Source organism: Lissotriton helveticus, chromosome 1_2, assembly GCF_964261635.1.
Source record: "Lissotriton helveticus chromosome 1_2, aLisHel1.1, whole genome shotgun sequence".
NCBI classification, from domain to species: Eukaryota; Metazoa; Chordata; class Amphibia; order Caudata; family Salamandridae; genus Lissotriton; species Lissotriton helveticus.
In genome coordinates, this window is record NC_136058.1 from 324132617 (window position 1) to 324158244 (window position 25628).

General features: G+C 37.7%; 13 non-coding genes across 13 annotated transcripts; all 13 read left to right on the plus strand.

Annotated features, from left to right (window-relative positions):
• The first annotated feature begins 3482 nt into the window (after positions 1-3482).
• On the plus strand, positions 3483-3554 carry TRNAC-GCA (transfer RNA cysteine (anticodon GCA)). Its single transcript has one exon. It is a non-coding gene; the product is annotated as a tRNA-Cys (tRNA).
• A 2085-nt stretch (positions 3555-5639) lies between these two features.
• TRNAC-GCA (transfer RNA cysteine (anticodon GCA)) lies at positions 5640-5711 on the plus strand. Its single transcript has one exon. It is a non-coding gene; the product is annotated as a tRNA-Cys (tRNA).
• A 2096-nt stretch (positions 5712-7807) lies between these two features.
• Positions 7808-7879, plus strand: TRNAC-GCA (transfer RNA cysteine (anticodon GCA)). Its single transcript has one exon. It is a non-coding gene; the product is annotated as a tRNA-Cys (tRNA).
• A 1011-nt stretch (positions 7880-8890) lies between these two features.
• Positions 8891-8962, plus strand: TRNAC-GCA (transfer RNA cysteine (anticodon GCA)). Its single transcript has one exon. It is a non-coding gene; the product is annotated as a tRNA-Cys (tRNA).
• A 1013-nt stretch (positions 8963-9975) lies between these two features.
• Positions 9976-10047, plus strand: TRNAC-GCA (transfer RNA cysteine (anticodon GCA)). Its single transcript has one exon. It is a non-coding gene; the product is annotated as a tRNA-Cys (tRNA).
• Positions 10048-13214: 3167 nt separating this feature from the next.
• TRNAC-GCA (transfer RNA cysteine (anticodon GCA)) lies at positions 13215-13286 on the plus strand. The gene has a single exon. It is a non-coding gene; the product is annotated as a tRNA-Cys (tRNA).
• Positions 13287-15382: 2096 nt separating this feature from the next.
• On the plus strand, positions 15383-15454 carry TRNAC-GCA (transfer RNA cysteine (anticodon GCA)). Its single transcript has one exon. It is a non-coding gene; the product is annotated as a tRNA-Cys (tRNA).
• A 1011-nt stretch (positions 15455-16465) lies between these two features.
• Positions 16466-16537, plus strand: TRNAC-GCA (transfer RNA cysteine (anticodon GCA)). Its single transcript has one exon. It is a non-coding gene; the product is annotated as a tRNA-Cys (tRNA).
• A 2095-nt stretch (positions 16538-18632) lies between these two features.
• TRNAC-GCA (transfer RNA cysteine (anticodon GCA)) lies at positions 18633-18704 on the plus strand. The gene has a single exon. It is a non-coding gene; the product is annotated as a tRNA-Cys (tRNA).
• Positions 18705-21880: 3176 nt separating this feature from the next.
• TRNAC-GCA (transfer RNA cysteine (anticodon GCA)) lies at positions 21881-21952 on the plus strand. The gene has a single exon. It is a non-coding gene; the product is annotated as a tRNA-Cys (tRNA).
• Positions 21953-22965: 1013 nt separating this feature from the next.
• TRNAC-GCA (transfer RNA cysteine (anticodon GCA)) lies at positions 22966-23037 on the plus strand. Its single transcript has one exon. It is a non-coding gene; the product is annotated as a tRNA-Cys (tRNA).
• A 1009-nt stretch (positions 23038-24046) lies between these two features.
• Positions 24047-24118, plus strand: TRNAC-GCA (transfer RNA cysteine (anticodon GCA)). The gene has a single exon. It is a non-coding gene; the product is annotated as a tRNA-Cys (tRNA).
• A 1000-nt stretch (positions 24119-25118) lies between these two features.
• TRNAC-GCA (transfer RNA cysteine (anticodon GCA)) lies at positions 25119-25190 on the plus strand. The gene has a single exon. It is a non-coding gene; the product is annotated as a tRNA-Cys (tRNA).
• Positions 25191-25628: the final 438 nt, after the last annotated feature.

The window sequence follows — 25628 nt, forward strand, 5'->3', positions numbered from 1 at the left end:
TTGTATGTAGAGGCATTGGTCCTATGTACCACTGCCTATTCAAATAAAATAACAATGAAACAAATAAATCTGTTTTTTAACTGATCCAGTTTTCCTTTAATAAATAATATTAAGGACTACTTCTCCTGTTCCACAGTTTCAAGGTTGTACTTTCTGGCATAACTTAGTATGATCCTCACACTCTTTCATGATGTACTGATATTTAGTCATTCTGATTTTACTGATAAGCTGGGGATATAGCTCAGTGGTAGAGCATTTGACTGCAGATCAAGAGGTCCCTGGTTCAAATCCGTGTGTCCCCTTACCCTATTTTGATTCTGTTGTTTGTAATTGGGACTTTTCATCAATTCCATTTGGATCATCTTTGACAGAGTCAGTGTTCCCTTGGATATTGCACTTTAATAGCATTTCAGTGTTTCCTACTCAAAGCCTGTGAGTAAATGCAGTTTTTAACACTCGGCTTGGTATTCCCTTTGGGAAATTTCTGAAACATCATTGATCAATTTTGGAATTCGGCTCTTCCTTTCACTGCACTAAACAAAGGGAATGGACTATGAAACCAATTGACAACTTTGTTATACTGTTTGGTGCTTTCTTGTATTACACTGAAGAAATGGCGTATAAAACTTGGCAGCGAAGCAGTCAATCTATTTCTCATTTCACCTGTGTCTTCAGTCTTACATATATTCCACCTCTTCTCTGTGCATGCAAAGTATGTGTTTGTTTGAAGCACTTCATTTTTGTGCAACATAGGAACTATTTAATTTCTCCTTTAAAGCTCTGCCTACGTGCAAGATGCACAAACTATCATTGCAGTTGCAAGAAAGCTGGTCTGAAGAATCAGGCCATTTGCAAACGCAAAATGGCTTTTTTCTGATGTATTAAATGCAAGGTATTCGAAAGGGGTGTTTGGGTGTACCTTCCAAATACCGAATTGTAGTGGTACGTAGAAATGTTTTTCCACCATAATTTGGCCCAAAACAATCATACTTCATCACCATGTCAGTGATTGTGGTAACCAATCCTCAAATCATAAGGTGTCCCATAAAAACCTCTTCCCCTTTAAGAATGTTTCAAAACAATCATTGTATGTAGAGGCATTGGTCCTATGTACCACTCCCTATTCAAATAAAATAACAATGAAACAAATAAATCTGTTTTTTAACTGATCCAGTTTTCCTTTAATAAATAATATTAAGGACTACTTCTCCTGTTCCACAGTTTCAAGGTTGTACTTTCTGGCACAACTTAGTATGATCCTCACACTCTTTCATGATGTACTGATATTTTGTCATTCTTATTTTACTGAAAAGCTGGGGATATAGCTCAGTGGTAGAGCATTTGACTGCAGGTCAAGAGGTCCCTGGTTCAAAACCGGGTGTCCCCTCACCCTATTTTGATTCTGTTGTTTGTAATTGGGACTTTTCATCAATTCCATTTGGATCATCTTTGACAGAGTCAGTGTTCCCTTGGATATTGCACTTTAATAGCATTTCAGTGATTCCTGCTCAAAACCTGTGAGTAAATGCAGATTTTAACTCTCGGCTTGGTATTCCCTTTGGGAAATTTGTGTAACATCATTGATCAATTTTGGAATTCGGCTCTTCCTGTCACAGCACTAAACAAAGGGAATGGACTATGAAACCAATTGACAACTTTGTTATACTGTTTGGTGCTTTCTTGTATTGCACTGAAGAAATGGCGTATAAAACTTGGCAGCGAAGCAGTCAATCTATTTCTCATTTCACCTCTGTCTTCAGTCTTACATATATTTCACCTCTTCTCTGTGCATGCAAAGTATGTGTTTGTTTGAAGCACTTCATTTTTGTGCAACGTAGGAACTATTTAATTTCTCCTGAAAACCTCTGCCTACTTGCAAGATGTACGAACTATCATTGCAGTTGCAAGAAGGCTGATCTGAAGAATCAGGCCATTTGCAAACGCAAAATGGCTTTTTCTGATGTGTTAAATGGAAGGTATTCGAAAGGGGTGTTTGGGTGTACCTTCCAAATACCGAATTGTAGTGGTACGTAGAAATGTTTTTCCACCATAACTTGGCCAAAACAATCATACTTCATCACCATCTCCGTGATTGTGGTAACCAATCCTCAAAGGATAAGGTGTCCCGTAAAAACCTCTTCCCCTTTAAGAATGTTTCAAAACAATCATTGTATGTAGAGGCATTGGTCCAATGTACGACTGCCTAATCAAATAAAATAACAATGAAACAAATAAATCTGTTTTTAAATGATCCAGTTTTCCTTTAATAAATAATATTAAGGACTACTTCTCCTGTTCCACAGTTTCAAGGTTGTACTTTCTGGCACAACTTAGTATGATCCTCACACTCTTTCATGATGTACTGATATTTTGTCATTCTGATTTTACTGAAAAGCTGGGGATATAGCTCAGTGGTAGAGCATTTGACTGCAGATCAAGAGGTCCCTGCTTCAAATCCAGGTGTCCCCTCAACCCTATTTTGATTCTGTTGTTTGTAATTGGTACTTTTCATCAATTCCATTTGGATCATCTTTGACTGAGTCAGTGTTCCCTTGGATATTGCACTTTAATAGCATTTCAGTGTTTCCTGCTCAAAGCCTGTGAGTAAATGCAGTTTTTAACACTCCGCTTGGTATTCCCTTTGGGAAATTTCTGAAACATCATTGATCAATTTTGGAATTCGGCTCTTCCTTTCACAGCACTAAACAAAGGGAATGGACTATGAAACCAATTGACAACTTTGTTATACTGTTTGGTGCTTTCTTGTATTACACTGAAGAAATGGCGTATAAAACTTGGCAGCGAAGCAGTCAATCTATTTCTCATTTCACCTGTGTCTTCAGTCTTCCATATATTCCACCTCTTCTCTGTGCATGCAAAGTATGTGTTTGTTTGAAGCACTTCATTTTTGTGCAACATAGGAACTATTTAATTTCTCCTTTAAAGCTCTGCCTACGTGCAAGATGCACGAACTATCATTGCAGTTGCAAGAAGGCTGGTCTGAAGAATCAGGCCATTTGCAAACGCAAAATGGCTTTTTTCTGATGTATTAAATGCAAGGTATTCGAAAGGGGTGTTTGGGTGTACCTTCCAAATACCGAATTGTAGTGGTACGTAGAAATGTTTTTCCACCATAATTTGGCCAAAACAATCATACTTCATCACCATCTCCGTGATTGTGGTAACCAATCCTCAAATGATAAGGTGTCCCGTAAAAACCTCTTCCCCTTTAAGAATGTTTCAAAACAATCATTGTATGTAGAGGCATTGGTCCTATGTACCACTGCCTATTCAAATAAAATAACAATGAAACAAATAAATCTGTTTTTTAACTGATCCAGTTTTCCTTTAATAAATAATATTAAGGACTACTTCTCCTGTTCCACAGTTTCAAGGTTGTACTTTCTGGCATAACTTAGTATGATCCTCACACTCTTTCATGATGTACTGATATTTAGTCATTCTGATTTTACTGATAAGCTGGGGATATAGCTCAGTGGTAGAGCATTTGACTGCAGATCAAGAGGTCCCTGGTTCAAATCCGGGTGTCCCCTTACCCTATTTTGATTCTGTTGTTTGTAATTGGGACTTTTCATCAATTCCATTTGGATCATCTTTGACAGAGTCAGTGTTCCCTTGGATATTGCACTTTAATAGCATTTCAGTGTTTCCTGCTCAAAGCCTGTGAGTAAATGCAGTTTTTAACACTCGGCTTGGTATTCCCTTTGGGAAATTTCTGAAACATCATTGATCAATTTTGGAATTCGGCTCTTCCTTTCACTGCACTAAACAAAGGGAATGGACTATGAAACCAATTGACAACTTTGTTATACTGTTTGGTGCTTTCTTGTATTACACTGAAGAAATGGCGTATAAAACTTGGCAGCGAAGCAGTCAATCTATTTCTCATTTCACCTGTGTCTTCAGTCTTACATATATTCCACCTCTTCTCTGTGCATGCAAAGTATGTGTTTGTTTGAAGCACTTCATTTTTGTGCAACATAGGAACTATTTAATTTCTCCTTTAAAGCTCTGCCTACGTGCAAGATGCACGAACTATCATTGCAGTTGCAAGAAGGCTGGTCTGAAGAATCAGGCCATTTGCAAACGCAAAATGGCTTTTTTCTGATGTATTAAATGCAAGGTATTCGAAAGGGGTGTTTGTGTGTACCTTCCAAATACCGAATTGTAGTGGTACGTACAAACGTTTTTCCACCATAATTTGGCCCAAATCAATCATACTTCATCACCATCTCAGTGATTGTGTTAACCAATCCTCAAATGATAAGGTGTCCAGTAAAAACCTCTTCCCCTTTAAGAATGTTTCAAAACAATCATTGTATGTAGAGGCATTGGTCCTATGTACCACTGCCTATTCAAATAAAATAACAATGAAACAAATAAATCTGTTTTTAAATGATCCAGTTTTCCTTTAATAAATAATATTAAGGACTACTTCTCCTGTTCCACAGTTTCAAGGTTGTACTTTCTGGCACAACTTAGTATGATCCTCACACTCTTTCATGATGTACTGATATTTTGTCATTCTGATTTTACTGAAAAGCTGGGGATATAGCTCAGTGGTAGAGCATTTGACTGCAGATCGAGAGGTCCCTGGTTCTAATACGGGTGTCCCCTCACCCTGTTTTGATTCTGTTGTTTGTAATTGGGACGTTTCATCAATTCCATTTGGATCATCTTTGACAGAGTCAGTGTTCCCTTGGATATTAATAGCATTTCAGTGTTTCCTGCTCAAAGCCTGTGAGTAAAGGCAGTTTTTAACACTCGGCTTGGTATTCCCTTTGGGAAATTTCTGAAACATTGATCAATTTTGGAATTCGGCTCTTCCTTTCACAGCACTAAACAAAGGGAATGGACTATGAAACCAATTGACAACTTTGTTATACTGTTTGGTGCTTTCTTGTATTGCACTGAAGAAATGACGTATAAAACTTGGCAGCGAAGCAGTCAATCTATTTCTCATTTCACCTTTGTCTTCAGTCTTACATATATTCCACCTCTTCTCTGTGCATGCAAAGTATGTGTTTGTTTGAAGCACTTCACTTTTTGTGCAACCTAGGAACTATTTAATTTCTCCTTAAAAGCTCTGCCTACGTGCAAGATGTACGAACTATCTTTGCAGTTGCAAGAAGGCTGGTCTGAAGAATCAGGCTATTTGCAAACGCAAAGTGGCTTTTTCTGATGTATTAAATGGAAGGTATTCGAAAGGGGTGTTTGTGTGTACCTTCCAAATACCGAATTGTAGTGGTACGTGCAAATGTTTTTCCACCATAATTTGGCCCAAATCAATCATACTTCATCACCATCTCAGTGATTGTGGTAACCAATCCTCAAATGATAAGTTGTCCCATAAAAACCTCTTCCCCTTTTAGAATGTTTCAAAACAATCATTGTATGTAGAGGCATTCGTCCAATGTACGACTGCCTATTCAAATAAAATAACAATGAAACAAATATCTGTTTTTTAAATGATCCAGTTTTCCTTTATTAAATAATATTAAGGACTACTTCTCCTGTTCCACAGTTTCAAGGTTGTACTTTCTGGCACAACTTAGTATGATCCTCACACTCTTTCAATATGTACTGATATTTTGTCATTCTGATTTTACTGAAAAGCTAGGGATATAGCTCAGTGGTAGAGCATTTGACTGCAGATCAAGAGGTCCCTGGTTCAAATCCGGGTGTCCCCTCACCCTTTTTTGATTCTGTTGTTTGTAATTGGGACTTTTCATCAATTCCATTTGGATCATCTTTGACAGAGTCAGTGTTCCCTTGGATATTGCACTTTAATAGCATTTCAGTGTTTCCTGCTCAAAACCTGTGAGTAAATGCAGTTTTTAACACTCGGCATGGTATACCCTTTGGGAAATTTCTGAAACCTCATTGATCAATTTAGGAATTCGGCTCTTCCTTTCACAGCACTAAACAAAGGGAATGGACTATGAAACCAATTGACAACTTTGTTATACTGTTTGGTGCTTTCTTGTATTGCACTGAAGAAATGGCGTATAAAACTTGGCAGCGAAGCAGTCAATCTATTTCTCATTTCACCTGTGTCTTCAGTCTTACATATATTCCACCTCTTCTCTGTGCATGCAAAGTATGTGTTTGTTTGAAGCACTTCATTTTTGTGCAACGTAGGAACTATTTAATTTATCCTTAAAAGCTCTGCCTACGTGCAAGATGTACGAACTATCATTGCAGTTGCAAGAAGGCTGGTCTGAAGAATCAGGCCATTTGCAAACGCAAAATGACTTTTTCTGATGTATTAAATGGAGGGTATTCGAAAGGGGTGTTTGGGTGTACCTTCCAAATACCGAATTGTAGTGGTACGTAGAAATGTTTTTCCACCATAATTTGGCCAAAACAATCATACTTCATCACCATCTCCGTGATTGTGGTAACCAATCCTCAAATGATAAGGTGTCCCGTAAAAACCTCTTCCCCTTTAAGAATGTTTCAAAACAATCATTGTATGTATAGGCATTGGTCCTATGTACCACTGCCTATTCAAATAAAATAACAATGAAACAAATAAATCTGTTTTTTAACTGATCCAGTTTTCCTTTAATAAATAATATTAAGGACTACTTCTCCTGTTCCACAGTTTCAAGGTTGTACTTTTTGGCATAACTTAGTATGCTCCTCACACTCTTTCATGATGTACTGATATTTAGTCATTCTGATTTTACTGATAAGCTGGCGATATAGCTCAGTGGTAGAGCATTTGACTGCAAATCAAGAGGTCCCTGGTTCAAATATGGGTGTCCCCTCACCCTATTTTGATTCTGTTGTTTGTAATTGGGACTTTTCATCAATTCCATTTGGATCATCTTTGATAGAGTCAGTGTTCCCTTGGATATTGCACTTTAATAGCATTCCAGTGTTTCCTGCTCAAAGCCTGTGAGTAAATGCAGTTTTTAACACTCGGCTTGGTATTCCCTTTGGGAAATTTCTGAAACATCATTGATCAATTTTGGAATTCGGCTCTTCCTTTCACAGCACTAAACAAAGGGAATGGACTATGAAACCAATTGACAACTTTGTTATACTGTTTGGTGCTTTCTTGTATTACACTGAAGAAATGGCGTATAAAACTTGGCAGCGAAGCAGTCAATCTTTTTCTCATTTCACCTGTGTCTTCAGTCTTCCATATATTCCACCTCTTCTCTGTGCATGCAAAGTATGTGTTTGTTTGAAGCACTTCATTTTTGTGCAACATAGGAACTATTTAATTTCTCCTTTAAAGCTCTGCCTACGTGCAAGATGCACGAACTATCATTGCAGTTGCAAGAAGGCTGGTCTGAAGAATCAGGCCATTTGCAAACGCAAAATGGCTTTTTTCTGATGTATTAAATGCAAGGTATTCGAAAGGGGTGTTTGGGTGTACCTTCCAAATACCGAATTGTAGTGGTACGTAGAAATGTTTTTCCACCATAATTTGGCCCAAAACAATCATACTTCATCACCATGTCAGTGATTGTGGTAACCAATCCTCAAATGATAAGGTGTCCCGTAAAAACCTCTTCCCCTTTAAGAATGTTTCAAAACAATCATTTTATGTAGAGGCATTGGTCCTATGTACCACTGCCTATTCAAATAAAATAACAATGAAACAAATAAATCTGTTTTTTAACTGATCCAGTTTTCCTTTAATAAATAATATTAAGGACTACTTCTCCTGTTCCACAGTTTCAAGGTTGTACTTTCTGGCACAACTTAGTATGATCCTCACACTCTTTCATGATGTACTGATATTTTGTCATTCTGATTTTCCTGAAAAGCTGGGGATATAGCTCAGTGGTAGAGCATTTGACTGCAGATCAAGAGGTCCCTGGTTCAAATCCGGGTGTCCCCTCACCCTATTTTGATTCTGTTGTTTGTAATTGGGACTTTTCATCAATTCCATTTGGATCATCTTTGACAGAGTCAGTGTTCCCTTGGATATTGCACTTTAATAGCATTTCAGTGTTTCCTGCTCAAAACCTGTGAGTAAATGCAGATTTTAACTCTCGGCTTGGTATTCCCTTTGGGAAATTTCTGTAACATCATTGATCAATTTTGGAATTCGGCTCTTCCTTTCACAGCACTAAACAAAGGGAATGGACTATGAAACCAATTGACAACTTTGTTATACTGTTTGGTGCTTTCTTGTATTGCACTGAAGAAATGGCGTATAAAACTTGGCAGCGAAGCAGTCAATCTATTTCTCATTCCACCTGTGTCTTCAGTCTTACATATATTCCACCTCTTCTCTGTGCATGCAAAGTATGTGTTTGTTTGAAGCACTTCATTTTTGTGCAACGTAGGAACTATTTAATTTCTCCTTAAAAGCTCTGCCTACGTGCAAGATGTACGAACTATCATTGCAGTTGCAAGAAGGCTGGTCTGAAGAATCAGGCCATTTGCAAACGCAAAATGACTTTTTCTGATGTATTAAATGGAAGGTATGCGAAAGGGGTGTTTGGGTGTACCTTCCAAATACCGAATTGTAGTGGTACGTAGAAATGTTTTTCCACCATAATTTGGCCAAAACAATCATACTTCATCACCATCTCCGTGATTGTGGTAACCAATCCTCAAATGATAAGGTGTCCCGTAAAAACCTCTTCCCCTTTAAGAATGTTTCAAAACAATCATTGTATGTAGAGGCATTGGTCCTATGTACCACTGCCTATTCAAATAAAATAACAATGAAACAAATAAATCTGTTTTTTAACTGATCCAGTTTTCCTTTAATAAATAATATTAAGGACTACTTCTCCTGTTCCACAGTTTCAAGGTTGTACTTTCTGGCATAACTTAGTATGATCCTCACACTCTTTCATGATGTACTGATATTTAGTCATTCTGATTTTACTGATAAGCTGGGGATATAGCTCAGTGGTAGAGCATTTGACTGCAGATCAAGAGGTCCCTGGTTCAAATCCGGGTGTCCCCTTACCCTATTTTGATTCTGTTGTTTGTAATTGGGACTTTTCATCAATTCCATTTGGATCATCTTTGACAGAGTCAGTGTTCCCTTGGATATTGCACTTTAATAGCATTTCAGTGTTTCCTGCTCAAAGCCTGTGAGTAAATGCAGTTTTTAACACTCGGCTTGGTATTCCCTTTGGGAAATTTCTGAAACATCATTGATCAATTTTGGAATTCGGCTCTTCCTTTCACTGCACTAAACAAAGGGAATGGACTATGACACCAATTGACAACTTTGTTATACTGTTTGGTGCTTTCTTGTATTACACTGAAGAAATGGCGTATAAAACTTGGCAGCGAAGCAATCAATCTATTTCTCATTTCACCTGTGTCTTCAGTCTTACATATATTCCACCTCTTCTCTGTGCATGCAAAGTATGTGTTTGTTTGAAGCACTTCATTTTTGTGCAACATAGGAACTATTTAATTTCTCCTTTAAAGCTCTGCCTACGTGCAAGATGCACAAACTATCATTGCAGTTGCAAGAAGGCTGGTCTGAAGAATCAGGCCATTTGCAAACGCAAAATGGCTTTTTTCTGATGTATTAAATGCAAGGTATTCCAAAGGGGTGTTTGGGTGTACCTTCCAAATACCGAATTGTAGTGGTACGTAGAAATGTTTTTCCACCATAATTTGGCCCAAAACAATCATACTTCATCACCATGTCAGTGATTGTGGTAACCAATCCTCAAATCATAAGGTGTCCCGTAAAAACCTCTTCCCCTTTAAGAATGTTTCAAAACAATCATTGTATGTAGAGGCATTGGTCCTATGTACCACTCCCTATTCAAATAAAATAACAATGAAACAAATAAATCTGTTTTTTAACTGATCCAGTTTTCCTTTAATAAATAATATTAAGGACTACTTCTCCTGTTCCACAGTTTCAAGGTTGTACTTTCTGGCACAACTTAGTATGATCCTCACACTCTTTCATGATGTACTGATATTTTGTCATTCTTATTATACTGAAAAGCTGGGGATATAGCTCAGTGGTAGAGCATTTGACTGCAGATCAAGAGGTCCCTGGTTCAAAACCGGGTGTCCCCTCACCCTATTTTGATTCTGTTGTTTGTAATTGGGACTTTTCATCAATTCCATTTGGATCATCTTTGACAGAGTCAGTGTTCCCTTGGATATTGCACTTTAATAGCATTTCAGTGATTCCTGCTCAAAACCTGTGAGTAAATGCAGATTTTAACTCTCGGCTTGGTATTCCCTTTGGGAAATTTCTGTAACATCATTGATCAATTTTGGAATTCGGCTCTTCCTGTCACAGCACTAAACAAAGGGAATGGACTATGAAACCAATTGACAACTTTGTTATACTGTTTGGTGCTTTCTTGTATTGCACTGAAGAAATGACGTATAAAACTTGGCAGCGAAGCAGTCAATCTATTTCTCATTTCACCTTTGTCTTCAGTCTTACATATATTCCACCTCTTCTCTGTGCATGCAAAGTATGTGTTTGTTTGAAGCACTTCACTTTTTGTGCAACCTAGGAACTATTTAATTTCTCCTTAATAGCTCTGCCTACGTGCAAGATGTACGAACTATCTTTGCAGTTGCAAGAAGGCTGGTCTGGAGAATCAGGCTATTTGCAAACGCAAAGTGGCTTTTTCTGATGTATTAAATGGAAGGTATTCGAAAGGGGTGTTTGTGTGTACCTTCCAAATACCGAATTGTAGTGGTACGTGCAAATGTTTTTCCACCATAATTTGGCCCAAATCAATCATACTTCATCACCATCTCAGTGATTGTGGTAACCAATCCTCAAATGATAAGTTGTCCCATAAAAACCTCTTTCCCTTTTAGAATGTTTCAAAACAATCATTGTATGTAGAGGCATTCGTCCAATGTACGACTGCCTATTCAAATAAAATAACAATGAAACAAATATCTGTTTTTTAAATGATCCAGTTTTCCTTTATTAAATAATATTAAGGACTACTTCTCCTGTTCCACAGTTTCAAGGTTGTACTTTCTGGCACAACTTAGTATGATCCTCACACTCTTTCAATATGTACTGATATTTTGTCATTCTGATTTTACTGAAAAGCTGGGGATATAGCTCAGTGGTAGAGCATTTGACTGCAGATCAAGAGGTCGCTGGTTCAAATCCGGGTGTCCCCTCACCCTATTTTGATTCTGTTGTTTGTAATTGGGACTTTTCATCAATTCCATTTGGATCATCTTTGACAGAGTCAGTGTTCCCTTGGATATTGCACTTTAATAGCATTTCAGTGTTTCCTGCTCAAAACCTGTGAGTAAATGCAGTTTTTAACACTCGGCATGGTATACCCTTTGGGAAATTTCTGAAACCTCATTGATCAATTTAGGAATTCGGCTCTTCCTTTCACAGCACTAAACAAAGGGAATGGACTATGAAACCAATTGACAACTTTGTTATACTGTTTGGTGCTTTCTTGTATTGCACTGAAGAAATGGCGAATAAAACTTGGCAGCGAAGCAGTCAATCTATTTCTCATTTCACCTGTGTCTTCAGTCTTACATATATTCCACCTCTTCTCTGTGCATGCAAAGTATGTGTTTGTTTGAAGCACTTCATTTTTGTGCAACGTAGGAACTATTTAATTTATCCTTAAAAGCTCTGCCTACGTGCAAGATGTACGAACTATCTTTGCAGTTGCAAGAAGGCTGGTCCGAAGAATCAGGCTATTTGCAAACGCAAAGTGGCTTTTTCTGATGTATTAAATGGAAGGTATTCGAAAGGGGTGTTTGTGTGTACCTTCCAAATACCGAATTGTAGTGGTACGTACAAACGTTTTTCCACCATAATTTGGCCCAAATCAATCATACTTCATCACCATCTCAGTGATTGTGTTAACCAATCCTCAAATGATAAGGTGTCCAGTAAAAACCTCTTCCCCTTTAAGAATGTTTCAAAACAATCATTGTATGTAGAGGCATTGGTCCTATGTACCACTGCCTATTCAAATAAAATAACAATGAAACAAATAAATCTGTTTTTAAATGATCCAGTTTTCCTTTAATAAATAATATTAAGGACTACTTCTCCTGGTCCACAGTTTCAAGGTTGTACTTTCTGGCACAACTTAGTATGATCCTCACACTCTTTCATGATGTACTGATATTTTGTCATTCTGATTTTACTGAAAAGCTGGGGAGATAGCTCAGTGGTAGAGCATTTGACTGCAGATCGAGAGGTCCCTGGTTCTAATCCGGGTGTCCCCTCACCCTGTTTTGATTCTGTTGTTTGTAATTGGGACGTTTCATCAATTCCATTTGGATCATCTTTGACAGAGTCAGTGTTCCCTTGGATATTAATAGCATTTCAGTGTTTCCTGCTCAAAGCCTGTGAGTAAAGGCAGTTTTTAACACTCGGCTTGGTATTCCCTTTGGGAAATTTCTGAAACATTGATCAATTTTGGAATTCGGCTCTTCCTTTCACAGCACTAAACAAAGGGAATGGACTATGAAACCAATTGACAACTTTGTTATACTGTTTGGTGCTTTCTTGTATTGCACTGAAGAAATGACGTATAAAACTTGGCAGCGAAGCAGTCAATCTATTTCTCATTTCACCTTTGTCTTCAGTCTTACATATATTCCACCTCTTCTCTGTGCATGCAAAGTATGTGTTTGTTTGAAGCACTTCACTTTTTGTGCAACCTAGGAACTATTTAATTTCTCCTTAAAAGCTCTGCCTACGTGCAAGATGTACGAACTATCTTTGCAGTTGCAAGAAGGCTGGTCTGAAGAATCAGGCTATTTGCAAACGCAAAGTGGCTTTTTCTGATGTATTAAATGGAAGGTATTCGAAAGGGGTGTTTGTGTGTACCTTCCAAATACCGAATTGTAGTGGTACGTGCAAATGTTTTTCCACCATAATTTGGCCCAAATCAATCATACTTCATCACCATCTCAGTGATTGTGGTAACCAATCCTCAAATGATAAGTTGTCCCATAAAAACCTCTTCCCCTTTTAGAATGTTTCAAAACAATCATTGTATGTAGAGGCATTCGTCCAATGTACGACTGCCTATTCAAATAAAATAACAATGAAACAAATATCTGTTTTTTAAATGATCCAGTTTTCCTTTATTAAATAATATTAAGGACTACTTCTCCTGTTCCACAGTTTCAAGGTTGTACTTTCTGGCACAACTTAGTATGATCCTCACACTCTTTCAATATGTACTGATATTTTGTCATTCTGATTTTACTGAAAAGCTGGGGATATAGCTCAGTGGTAGAGCATTTGACTGCAGATCAAGAGGTCTCTGGTTCAAATCCGGGTGTCCCCTCACCCTTTTTTGATTCTGTTGTTTGTAATTGGGACTTTTCATCAATTCCATTTGGATCATCTTTGACAGAGTCAGTGTTCCCTTGGATATTGCACTTTAATAGCATTTCAGTGTTTCCTGCTCAAAACCTGTGAGTAAATGCAGTTTTTAACACTCGGCATGGTATACCCTTTGGGAAATTTCTGAAACCTCATTGATCAATTTAGGAATTCGGCTCTTCCTTTCACAGCACTAAACAAAGGGAATGGACTATGAAACCAATTGACAACTTTGTTATACTGTTTGGTGCTTTCTTGTATTGCACTGAAGAAATGGCGTATAAAACTTGGCAGCGAAGCAGTCAATCTATTTCTCATTTCACCTGTGTCTTCAGTCTTACATATATTCCACCTCTTCTCTGTGCATGCAAAGTATGTGTTTGTTTGAAGCACTTCATTTTTGTGCAACGTAGGAACTATTTAATTTATCCTTAAAAGCTCTGCCTACGTGCAAGATGTACGAACTATCATTGCAGTTGCAAGAAGGCTGGTCTGAAGAATCAGGCCATTTGCAAACGCAAAATGACTTTTTCTGATGTATTAAATGGAGGGTATTCGAAAGGGGTGTTTGGGTGTACCTTCCAAATACCGAATTGTAGTGGTACGTAGAAATGTTTTTCCACCATAATTTGGCCAAAACAATCATACTTCATCACCATCTCCGTGATTGTGGTAACCAATCCTCAAATGATAAGGTGTCCCGTAAAAACCTCTTCCCCTTTAAGAATGTTTCAAAACAATCATTGTATGTATAGGCATTGGTCCTATGTACCACTGCCTATTCAAATAAAATAACAATGAAACAAATAAATCTGTTTTTTAACTGATCCAGTTTTCCTTTAATAAATAATATTAAGGACTACTTCTCCTGTTCCACAGTTTCAGGGTTGTACTTTTTGGCATAACTTAGTATGCTCCTCACACTCTTTCATGATGTACTGATATTTAGTCATTCTGATTTTACTGATAAGCTGGCGATATAGCTCAGTGGTAGAGCATTTGACTGCAGATCAAGAGGTCCCTGGTTCAAATATGGGTGTCCCCTCACCCTATTTTGATTCTGTTGTTTGTAATTGGGACTTTTCATCAATTCCATTTGGATCATCTTTGATAGAGTCAGTGTTCCCTTGGATATTGCACTTTAATAGCATTCCAGTGTTTCCTGCTCAAAGCCTGTGAGTAAATGCAGTTTTTAACACTCGGCTTGGTATTCCCTTTGGGAAATTTCTGAAACATCATTGATCAATTTTGGAATTCGGCTCTTCCTTTCACAGCACTAAACAAAGGGAATGGACTATGAAACCAATTGACAACTTTGTTATACTGTTTGGTGCTTTCTTGTATTACACTGAAGAAATGGCGTATAAAACTTGGCAGCGAAGCAGTCAATCTTTTTCTCATTTCACCTGTGTCTTCAGTCTTCCATATATTCCACCTCTTCTCTGTGCATGCAAAGTATGTGTTTGTTTGAAGCACTTCATTTTTGTGCAACATAGGAACTATTTAATTTCTCCTTTAAAGCTCTGCCTACGTGCAAGATGCACGAACTATCATTGCAGTTGCAAGAAGGCTGGTCTGAAGAATCAGGCCATTTGCAAACGCAAAATGGCTTTTTTCTGATGTATTAAATGCAAGGTATTCGAAAGGGGTGTTTGGGTGTACCTTCCAAATACCGAATTGTAGTGGTACGTAGAAATGTTTTTCCACCATAATTTGGCCCAAAACAATCATACTTCATCACCATGTCAGTGATTGTGGTAACCAATCCTCAAATGATAAGGTGTCCCGTAAAAACCTCTTCCCCTTTAAGAATGTTTCAAAACAATCATTTTATGTAGAGGCATTGGTCCTATGTACCACTGCCTATTCAAATAAAATAACAATGAAACAAATAAATCTGTTTTTTAACTGATCCAGTTTTCCTTTAATAAATAATATTAAGGACTACTTCTCCTGTTCCACAGTTTCAAGGTTGTACTTTCTGGCACAACTTAGTATGATCCTCACACTCTTTCATGATGTACTGATATTTTGTCATTCTGATTTTCCTGAAAAGCTGGGGATATAGCTCAGTGGTAGAGCATTTGACTGCAGATCAAGAGGTCCCTGGTTCAAATCCGGGTGTCCCCTCACCCTATTTTGATTCTGTTGTTTGTAATTGGGACTTTTCATCAATTCCATTTGGATCATCTTTGACAGAGTCAGTGTTCCCTTGGATATTGCACTTTAATAGCATTTCAGTGTTTCCTTCTCAAAACCTGTGAGTAAATGCAGATTTTAACTCTCGGCTTGGTATTCCCTTTGGGAAATTTCTGTAACATCATTGATCAATTTTGGAATTCGGCTCTTCCTTTCACAGCACTAAACAAAGGGAATGGACTATGAAACCAATTGACAACTTTGTTATACTGTTTGGTGCTTTCTTGTATTGCACTGAAGAAATGGCGTATAAAACTTGGCAGCGAAGCAGTCAATCTATTTCTCATTTCACCTGTGTCTTCAGTCTTACATATATTCCACCTCTTCTCTGTGCATGCAAAGTATGTGTTTGTTTGAAGCACTTCATTTTTGTGCAACGTAGGAACTATTTAATTTCTCCTTAAAAGCTCTGCCTACGTGCAAGATGTACGAACTATCATTGCAGTTGCAAGAAGGCTGGTCTGAAGAATCAGGCCATTTGCAAACGCAAAATGACTTTTTCTGATGTATTAAATGGAAGGTATGCGAAAGGGGTGTTTGGGTGTACCTTCCAAATACCGAATTGTAGTGGTACGTAGAAATGTTTTTCCACCATAATTTGGCCAAAACAATCATACTTCATCACCATCTCCGTGATTGTGGTAACCAATCCTCAAATGATAAGGTGTCCCGTAAAAACCTCTTCCCCTTTAAGAATGTTTCAAAACAATCATTGTATGTAGAGGCATTGGTCCTATGTACCACTGCCTATTCAAATAAAATAACAATGAAACAAATAAATCTGTTTTTTAACTGATCCAGTTTTCCTTTAATAAATAATATTAAGGACTACTTCTCCTGTTCCACAGTTTCAAGGTTGTACTTTCTGGCATAACTTAGTATGATCCTCACACTCTTTCATGATGTACTGATATTTAGTCATTCTGATTTTACTGATAAGCTGGGGATATAGCTCAGTGGTAGAGCATTTGACTGCAGATCAAGAGGTCCCTGGTTCAAATCCGGGTGTCCCCTTACCCTATTTTGATTCTGTTGTTTGTAATTGGGACTTTTCATCAATTCCATTTGGATCATCTTTGACAGAGTCAGTGTTCCCTTGGATATTGCACTTTAATAGCATTTCAGTGTTTCCTGCTCAAAGCCTGTGAGTAAATGCAGTTTTTAACACTCGGCTTGGTATTCCCTTTGGGAAATTTCTGAAACATCATTGATCAATTTTGGAATTCGGCTCTTCCTTTCACTGCACTAAACAAAGGGAATGGACTATGAAACCAATTGACAACTTTGTTATACTGTTTGGTGCTTTCTTGTATTACACTGAAGAAATGGCGTATAAAACTTGGCAGCGAAGCAATCAATCTATTTCTCATTTCACCTGTGTCTTCAGTCTTACATATATTCCACCTCTTCTCTGTGCATGCAAAGTATGTGTTTGTTTGAAGCACTTCATTTTTGTGCAACATAGGAACTATTTAATTTCTCCTTTAAAGCTCTGCCTACGTGCAAGATGCACGAACTATCATTGCAGTTGCAAGAAGGCTGGTCTGAAGAATCAGGCCATTTGCAAACGCAAAATGGCTTTTTTCTGATGTATTAAATGCAAGGTATTCCAAAGGGGTGTTTGGGTGTACCTTCCAAATACCGAATTGTAGTGGTACGTAGAAATGTTTTTCCACCATAATTTGGCCCAAAACAATCATACTTCATCACCATGTCAGTGATTGTGGTAACCAATCCTCAAATCATAAGGTGTCCCGTAAAAACCTCTTCCCCTTTAAGAATGTTTCAAAACAATCATTGTATGTAGAGGCATTGGTCCTATGTACCACTCCCTATTCAAATAAAATAACATTGAAACAAATAAATCTGTTTTTTAACTGATCCAGTTTTCCTTTAATAAATAATATTAAGGACTACTTCTCCTGTTCCACAGTTTCAAGGTTGTACTTTCTGGCACAACTTAGTATGATCCTCACACTCTTTCATGATGTACTGATATTTTGTCATTCTTACTTTACTGAAAAGCTGGGGATATAGCTCAGTGGTAGAGCATTTGACTGCAGATCAAGGGGTCCCTGGTTCAAATCCGGGTGTCCACTCACCCTATTTTGATTCTGTTGTTTGTAATTGGGACTTTTCATCAATTCCATTTGGATCATCTTTGACAGAGTCAGTGTTCCCTTGGATATTGCACTTTAATAGCATTTCAGTGATTCCTGCTCAAAACCTGTGAGTAAATGCAGATTTTAACTCTCGGCTTGGTATTCCCTTTGGGAAATTTCTGTAACATCATTGATCAATTTTGGAATTCGGCTCTTCCTGTCACAGCACTAAACAAAGGGAATGGACTATGAAACCAATTGACAACTTTGTTATACTGTTTGGTGCTTTCTTGTATTGCACTGAAGAAATGGCGTATAAAACTTGGCAGCGAAGCAGTCAATCTATTTCTCATTTCACCTCTGTCTTCAGTCTTACATATATTTCACCTCTTCTCTGTGCATGCAAAGTATGTGTTTGTTTGAAGCACTTCATTTTTGTGCAACGTAGGAACTATTTAATTTCTCCTGAAAACCTCTGCCTACTTGCAAGATGTACGAACTATCATTGCAGTTGCAAGAAGGCTGATCTGAAGAATCAGGCCATTTGCAAACGCAAAATGGCTTTTTCTGATGTGTTAAATGGAAGGTATTCGAAAGGGGTGTTTGGGTGTACCTTCCAAATACCGAATTGTAGTGGTACGTAGAAATGTTTTTCCACCATAACTTGGCCAAAACAATCATACTTCATCACCATCTCCGTGATTGTGGTAACCAATCCTCAAAGGATAAGGTGTCCCGTAAAAACCTCTTCCCCTTTAAGAATGTTTCAAAACAATCATTGTATGTAGAGGCATTGGTCCAATGTACGACTGCCTAATCAAATAAAATAACAATGAAACAAATAAATCTGTTTTTAAATGATCCAGTTTTCCTTTAATAAATAATATTAAGGACTACTTCTCCTGTTCCACAGTTTCAAGGTTGTACTTTCTGGCACAACTTAGTATGATCCTCACACTCTTTCATGATGTACTGATATTTTGTCATTCTGATTTTACTGAAAAGCTGGGGATATAGCTCAGTGGTAGAGCATTTGACTGCAGATCAAGAGGTCCCTGGTTCAAATCCGGGTGTCCCCTCAACCCTATTTTGATTCTGTTGTTTGTAATTGGTACTTTTCATCAATTCCATTTGGATCATCTTTGACAGAGTCAGTGTTCCCTTGGATATTGCACTTTAATAGCATGTCAGTGTTTCCTGCTCAAAACCTGTGAGTAAATGCAGTTTTTAACACTCGGCTTGGTATTCCCTTTGGGAAATTTCTGAAACATCATTGATCAATTTTGGAATTCGGCTCTTCCTTTCACAGCACTAAACAAAGGGAATGGACTATGAAACCAATTGACAACTTTGTTATACTGTTTGGTGCTTTCTTGTATTGCACTGAAGAAATGGCGTATAAAACTTGGCAGCGAAGCAGTCAATCTATTTCTCATTTCACCTGTGTCTTCAGACTTACATATATTCCACCTCTTCTCTGTGCATGCAAAGTATGTGTTTGTTTGAAGCACTTCATTTTTGTGCAACGTAGGAACTATTTAATTTCTCCTTAAAAGCTCTGCCTACGTGCAAGATGTACGAACTATCATTGCAGTTGCAAGAAGGCTGGTCTGAAGAATCAGGCCATTTGCAAACGCAAAATGGCTTTTTCTGATGTATTAAATGGAAGGTATTCGAAAGGGGTGTTTTGGTGTACCTTCCAAATACCGAATTGTAGTGGTACGTAGAAATGTTTTTCCACCATATTTTGGCCAAAACAATCATACTTCATCACCATCTCTGTGATTGTGGTAACCAATCCTCAAATAATAAGGTGTCCCGTAAAAACCTCTTCCCCTTTAAGAATGTTTCAAAACAATCATTGTATGTAGAGGCATTGGTCCTAAGTACCACTGACTATTCAAATAACATAACAATGAAACAAATAAATCTGTTTTTTAACTGATCCAGTTTTCCTTTAATAAATAATATTAAGGACTACTTCTCCTGTTCCACAGTTTCAAGGTTGTACTTTCTGGCACAACTTAGTATGATCCTCACACTCTTTCATGATGTACTGATATTTTGTCATTCTTATTTTACTGAAAAGCTGGGGATAAAGCTCAGTGGTAGCGCATTTGACTGCAGATCAAGAGGTCCCTGGGTCAAATCCGGGTGTCCCCTCACACCAATTATGATTCTGTTGTTTGTAATTGGGACTTTTCATCAATTCCATTTGGATCACTGAGTCAGTGTTCCCTTGGATATTGCACTTTAATAGCATTTCAGTGTTTCCTGCTCAAAGCCTGTGAGTAAATGCAGTTTTTAACACTCCGCTTGGTATTCCCTTTGGGAAATTTCTGAAACATCATTGATCAATTTTGGAATTCGGCTCTTCCTTTCACAGCACTAAACAAAGGGAATGGACTATGAAACCAATTGACAACTTTGTTATACTGTTTGGTGCTTTCTTGTATTGCACTGAAGAAATGACGTATAAAACTTGGCAGCGAAGCAGTCAATCTATTTCTCATTTCACCTTTGTCTTCAGTCTTACATATATTCCACCTCTTCTCTGTGCATGCAAAGTATGTGTTTGTTTGAAGCACTTCACTTTTTGTGCAACCTAGGAACTATTTAATTTCTCCTTAAAAGCTCTGCCTACGTGCAAGATGTACGAACTATCTTTGCAGTTGCAAGAAGGCTGGTCCGAAGAATCAGGCTATTTGCAAACGCAAAGTGGCTTTTTCTGATGTATTAAATGGAAGGTATTCGAAAGGGGTGTTTGTGTGTACCTTCCAAATACCGAATTGTAGTGGTACGTACAAACGTTTTTCCACCATAATTTGGCCCAAATCAATCATACTTCATCACCATCTCAGTGATTGTGGTAACCAATCCTCAAATGATAAGGTGTCCAGTAAAAACCTCTTCCCCTTTAAGAATGTTTCAAAACAATCATTGTATGTAGAGGCATTGGTCCTATGTACCACTGCCTATTCAAATAAAATAACAATGAAACAAATAAATCTGTTTTTAAATGATCCAGTTTTCCTTTAATAAATAATATTAAGGACTACTTCTCCTGTTCCACAGTTTCAAGGTTGTACTTTCTGGCACAACTTAGTATGATCCTCACACTCTTTCATGATGTACTGATATTTTGTCATTCTGATTTTACTGAAAAGCTGGGGATATAGCTCAGTGGTAGAGCATTTGACTGCAGATCGAGAGGTCCCTGGGTCAAATCCGGGTGTCCCCTCACACCAATTATGATTCTGTTGTTTGTAATTGGGACTTTTCATCAATTCCATTTGGATCATCTTTGACTGAGTCAGTGTTCCCTTGGATATTGCACTTTAATAGCATTTCAGTGTTTCCTGCTCAAAGCCTGTGAGTAAATGCAGTTTTTAACACTCCGCTTGGTATTCCCTTTGGGAAATTTCTGAAACATCATTGATCAATTTTGGAATTCGGCTCTTCCTTTCACAGCACTAAACAAAGGGAATGGACTATGAAACCAATTGACAACTTTGTTATACTGTTTGGTGCTTTCTTGTATTGCACTGAAGAAATGACGTATAAAACTTGGCAGCGAAGCAGTCAATCTATTTCTCATTTCACCTTTGTCTTCAGTCTTACATATATTCCACCTCTTCTCTGTGCATGCAAAGTATGTGTTTGTTTGAAGCACTTCACTTTTTGTGCAACCTAGGAACTATTTAATTTCTCCTTAAAAGCTCTGCCTACGTGCAAGATGTACGAACTATCTTTGCAGTTGCAAGAAGGCTGGTCCGAAGAATCAGGCTATTTGCAAACGCAAAGTGGCTTTTTCTGATGTATTAAATGGAAGGTATTCGAAAGGGGTGTTTGTGTGTACCTTCCAAATACCGAATTGTAGTGGTACGTACAAACGTTTTTCCACCATAATTTGGCCCAAATCAATCATACTTCATCACCATCTCAGTGATTGTGGTAACCAATCCTCAAATGATAAGGTGTCCAGTAAAAACCTCTTCCCCTTTAAGAATGTTTCAAAACAATCATTGTATGTAGAGGCATTGGTCCTATGTACCACTGCCTATTCAAATAAAATAACAATGAAACAAATAAATCTGTTTTTTAACTGATCCAGTTTTCCTTTAATAAATAATATTAAGGACTACTTCTCCTGTTCTACAGTTTCAAGGTTGTACTTTCTGGCACAACTTAGTATGATCCTCACACTCTTTCATGATGTACTGATATTTAGTCATTCTGATTTTACTGATAAGCTGGGGATATAGCTCAGTGGTAGAGCATTTGACTGCAGATCAAGAGGTCCCTGGTTCAAATCCGGGTGTCCCCTCACCGTATTTAGATTCTGTTGTTTGTAATTGGGACTTTTCATGAATTCCATTTGGATCATCTTTGAGATAGTCAGTGTTCCCTTGGATATTGCACTTTAATAGCATTTCAGTGTTTCCTGCTCAAAGCCTGTGAGTAAATGCAGTTTTTAACACTCGGCTTGGTATTCCCTTTGGGAAATTTCTGAAACATCATTGATCAATTTTGGAATTCGGCTCTTCCTTTCACAGCACTAAACAAAGGGAATGGACTATGAAACCAATTGACAACTTTGTTATACTGTTTGGTGCTTTCTTGTATTACACTGAAGAAATGGCGTATAAAACTTGGCAGCGAAGCAGTCAATCTATTTCTCATTTCACCTGTGTCTTCAGTCTTACATATATTCCACCTCTTCTCTGTGCATGCAAAGTATGTGTTTGTTTGAAGCACTTCATTTTTGTGCAACATAGGAACAATTTAATTTCTCCTTTAAAGCTCTGCCTACGTGCAAGATGCACAAACTATCATTGCAGTTGCAAGAAGGCTGGTCTGAAGAATCAGGCCATTTGCAAACGCAAAATGGCTTTTTTCTGATGTATTAAATGCAAGGTATTCGAAAGGGGTGTTTGGGTGTACCTTCCAAATACCGAATTGTAGTGGTACGTAGAAATGTTTTTCCACCATAATTTGGCCCAAAACAATCATACTTCATCACCATGTCAGTGATTGTGGTAACCAATCCTCAAATGATAAGGTGTCCCGTAAAAACCACTTCCCCTTTAAGAATGTTTCAAAACAATCATTGTATGTAGAGGCATTGGTCCTATGTACTACTGCCTATTCAAATAAAATAACAATGAAACAAATAAATCTGTTTTTTAACTGATCCAGTTTTCCTTTAATAAATAATATTAAGGACTACTTCTCCTGTTCCACAGTTTCAAGGATGTACTTTCTGGCACAACTTAGTATTATCCTCACACTCTTTCATGATGTACTGATATTTTGTCATTCTTATTTTACTGAAAAGCTAGGGATATAGCTCAGTGGTAGAGCATTTGACTGCAGATCAAGAGGTCCCTGGTTCAAATCCGGGTGTCCCCTCACCCTATTTTGATTCTGTTGTTTGTAATTGGGACTTTTCATAAAATCCATTTGGATCATCTTTGACAGAGTCAGTGTTCCCTTGGATATTGCACTTTAATAGCATTTCAGTGTTTCCTGCTCAAAACCTGTGAGTAAATGCAGTTTTTAACACTCGGCTTGTTATTCCCTTTGGGAAATTTCTGTAACATCATTGATCAATTTTGAATTCGGCTCTTCCTTTCACAGCACTAAACAAAGGGAATGGACTATGAAACAAATTGACATCTTTGTTATACTGTTTGGTGCTTTCTTGTATTGCACTGAAGAAATGGAGTATAAAACTTGGCAGCAAAGCAGTCAATCTATTTCTCATTTCACCTCTGTCTTCAGTCTTACATATATTTCACCTCTTCTCTGTGCATGCAAAGTATGTGTTTGTTTGAAGCACTTCATTTTTGTGCAACGTAGGAACTATTTAATTTCTCCTTAAAAGCTCTGCCTACGTGCAAGATGTACGAACTATCATTGCAGTTGCAAGAAGGCTGGTCTGAAGAATCAGGCCATTTGCAAACGCAAAATGGCTTTTTCTGATGTATTAAATGGAAGGTATTCGAAAGGGGTGTTTGGGTGTACCTTCCAAATACCGAATTGTAGTGGTACGTAGAAATGTTTTTCCACCATAATTTGGCCAAAACAATCATACTTCATCACCATCTCCGTGATTGTGGTAACCAATCCTCAAATGATAAGGTGTCCCGTAAAAACCTCTTCCCCTTTAAGAATGTTTCAAAACAATCATTGTATGTAGAGGCATTGGTCCTATGTACCACTGCCTATTCAAATAAAATAACAATGAAACAAATAAATCTGTTTTTAAATGATCCAGTTTTCCTTTAATAAATAATATTAAGGACTACTTCTCCTGTTCCACAGTTTCAAGGTTGTACTTTCTGGCACAACTTAGTATGATCCTCACACTCTTTCATGATGTACTGATATTTTGTAATTCTGATTTTACTGAAAAGCTGGGGATATAGCTCAGTGGTAGAGCATTTGACTGCAGATCAAGAGGTCCCTGGTTCAAATCCGGGTGTCCCCTCACCCTATTTTGATTCTGTTGTTTGTAATTGGTACTTTTCATCAATTCCATTTGGATCATCTTTGACAGAGTCAGTGTTCCCTTGGATATTGCACTTTAATAGCATTTCAGTGTTTCCTGCTCAAAACCTGTGAGTAAATGCAGTTTTTAACACTCGGCTTGGTATTCCCTTTGGGAAATTTCTGAAACATCATTGATCAATTTTGGAATTCGGCTCTTCCTTTCACAGCACTAAACAAAGGGAATGGACTATGAAACCAATTGACAACTTTGTTATACTGTTTGGTGCTTTCTTGTATTGCACTGAAGAAATGACGTACAAAACTTGGCAGCGAAGCAGTCAATCTATTTCTCATTTCACCTGTGTCTTCAGTCTTACATATATTCCACCTCTTCTCTGTGCATGCAAAGTATGTTTTTGTTTGAAGCACTTCATTTTTGTGCAACGTAGGAACTATTTAATTTCTCCTTAAAAGCTCTGCCTACGTGCAAGATGTACGAACTATCATTGCAGTTGCAAGAAGGCTGGTCTGAAGAATCAGGCCATTTGCAAATGCAAAATGGCTTTTTCTGATGTATTAAATGGAAGGTATTCGAAAGGGGTGTTTTGGTGTACCTTCCAAATACCGAATTGTAGTGGTACGTAGAAATGTTTTTCCACCATATTTTGGCCAAAACAATCATACTTCATCACCATCTCTGTGATTGTGGTAACCAATCCTCAAATAATAAGGTGTCCCGTAAAAACCTCTTCCCCTTTAAGAATGTTTCAAAACAATCAGGCATTGGTCCTATGTACCACTGCATATTCAAATAAAATAACAATGAAACAAATAAATCTGTTTTTTAACTGATCCAGTTTTCCTTTAATAAATAATATTAAGGACTACTTCTCCTGTTCCACAGTTTCAAGGTTGTACTTTCTGGCACAACTTAGTATGATCCTCACACTCTTTCATGATGTACTGATATTTTGTCATTCTTATTTTAGTGAAAAGCTGGGGATATAGCTCAGTGGTAGAGCATTTGACTGCAGATCAAGAGGTCCCTGGTTCAAATCCGGGTGTCCCCTCACCCTATTTTGATTCTGTTGTTTGTAATTGGGACTTTTCATCAATTCCATTTGGATCATCTTTGACTGAGTCAGTGTTCCCTTGGATATTGCACTTTAATAGCATTTCAGTGTTTCCTGCTCAAAGCCTGTGAGTAAATGCAGTTTTTAACACTCGGCTTGGTATTCCCTTTGGGAAATTTCTGAAACATCATTGATCAATTTTGGAATTCGGCTCTTCCTTTCACAGCACTAAACAAAGGGAATGGACTATGAAACCAATTGACAACTTTGTTATACTGTTTGGTGCTTTCTTGTATTGCACTGAAGAAATGGCGTATGAAACTTGGCAGCGAAGCAGTCAATCTATTTCTCATTTCACCTGTGTCTTCAGTCTTACATATATTCCACCTCTTCTCTGTGCATGCAAAGTATGTGTTTGTTTGAAGCACTTCATTT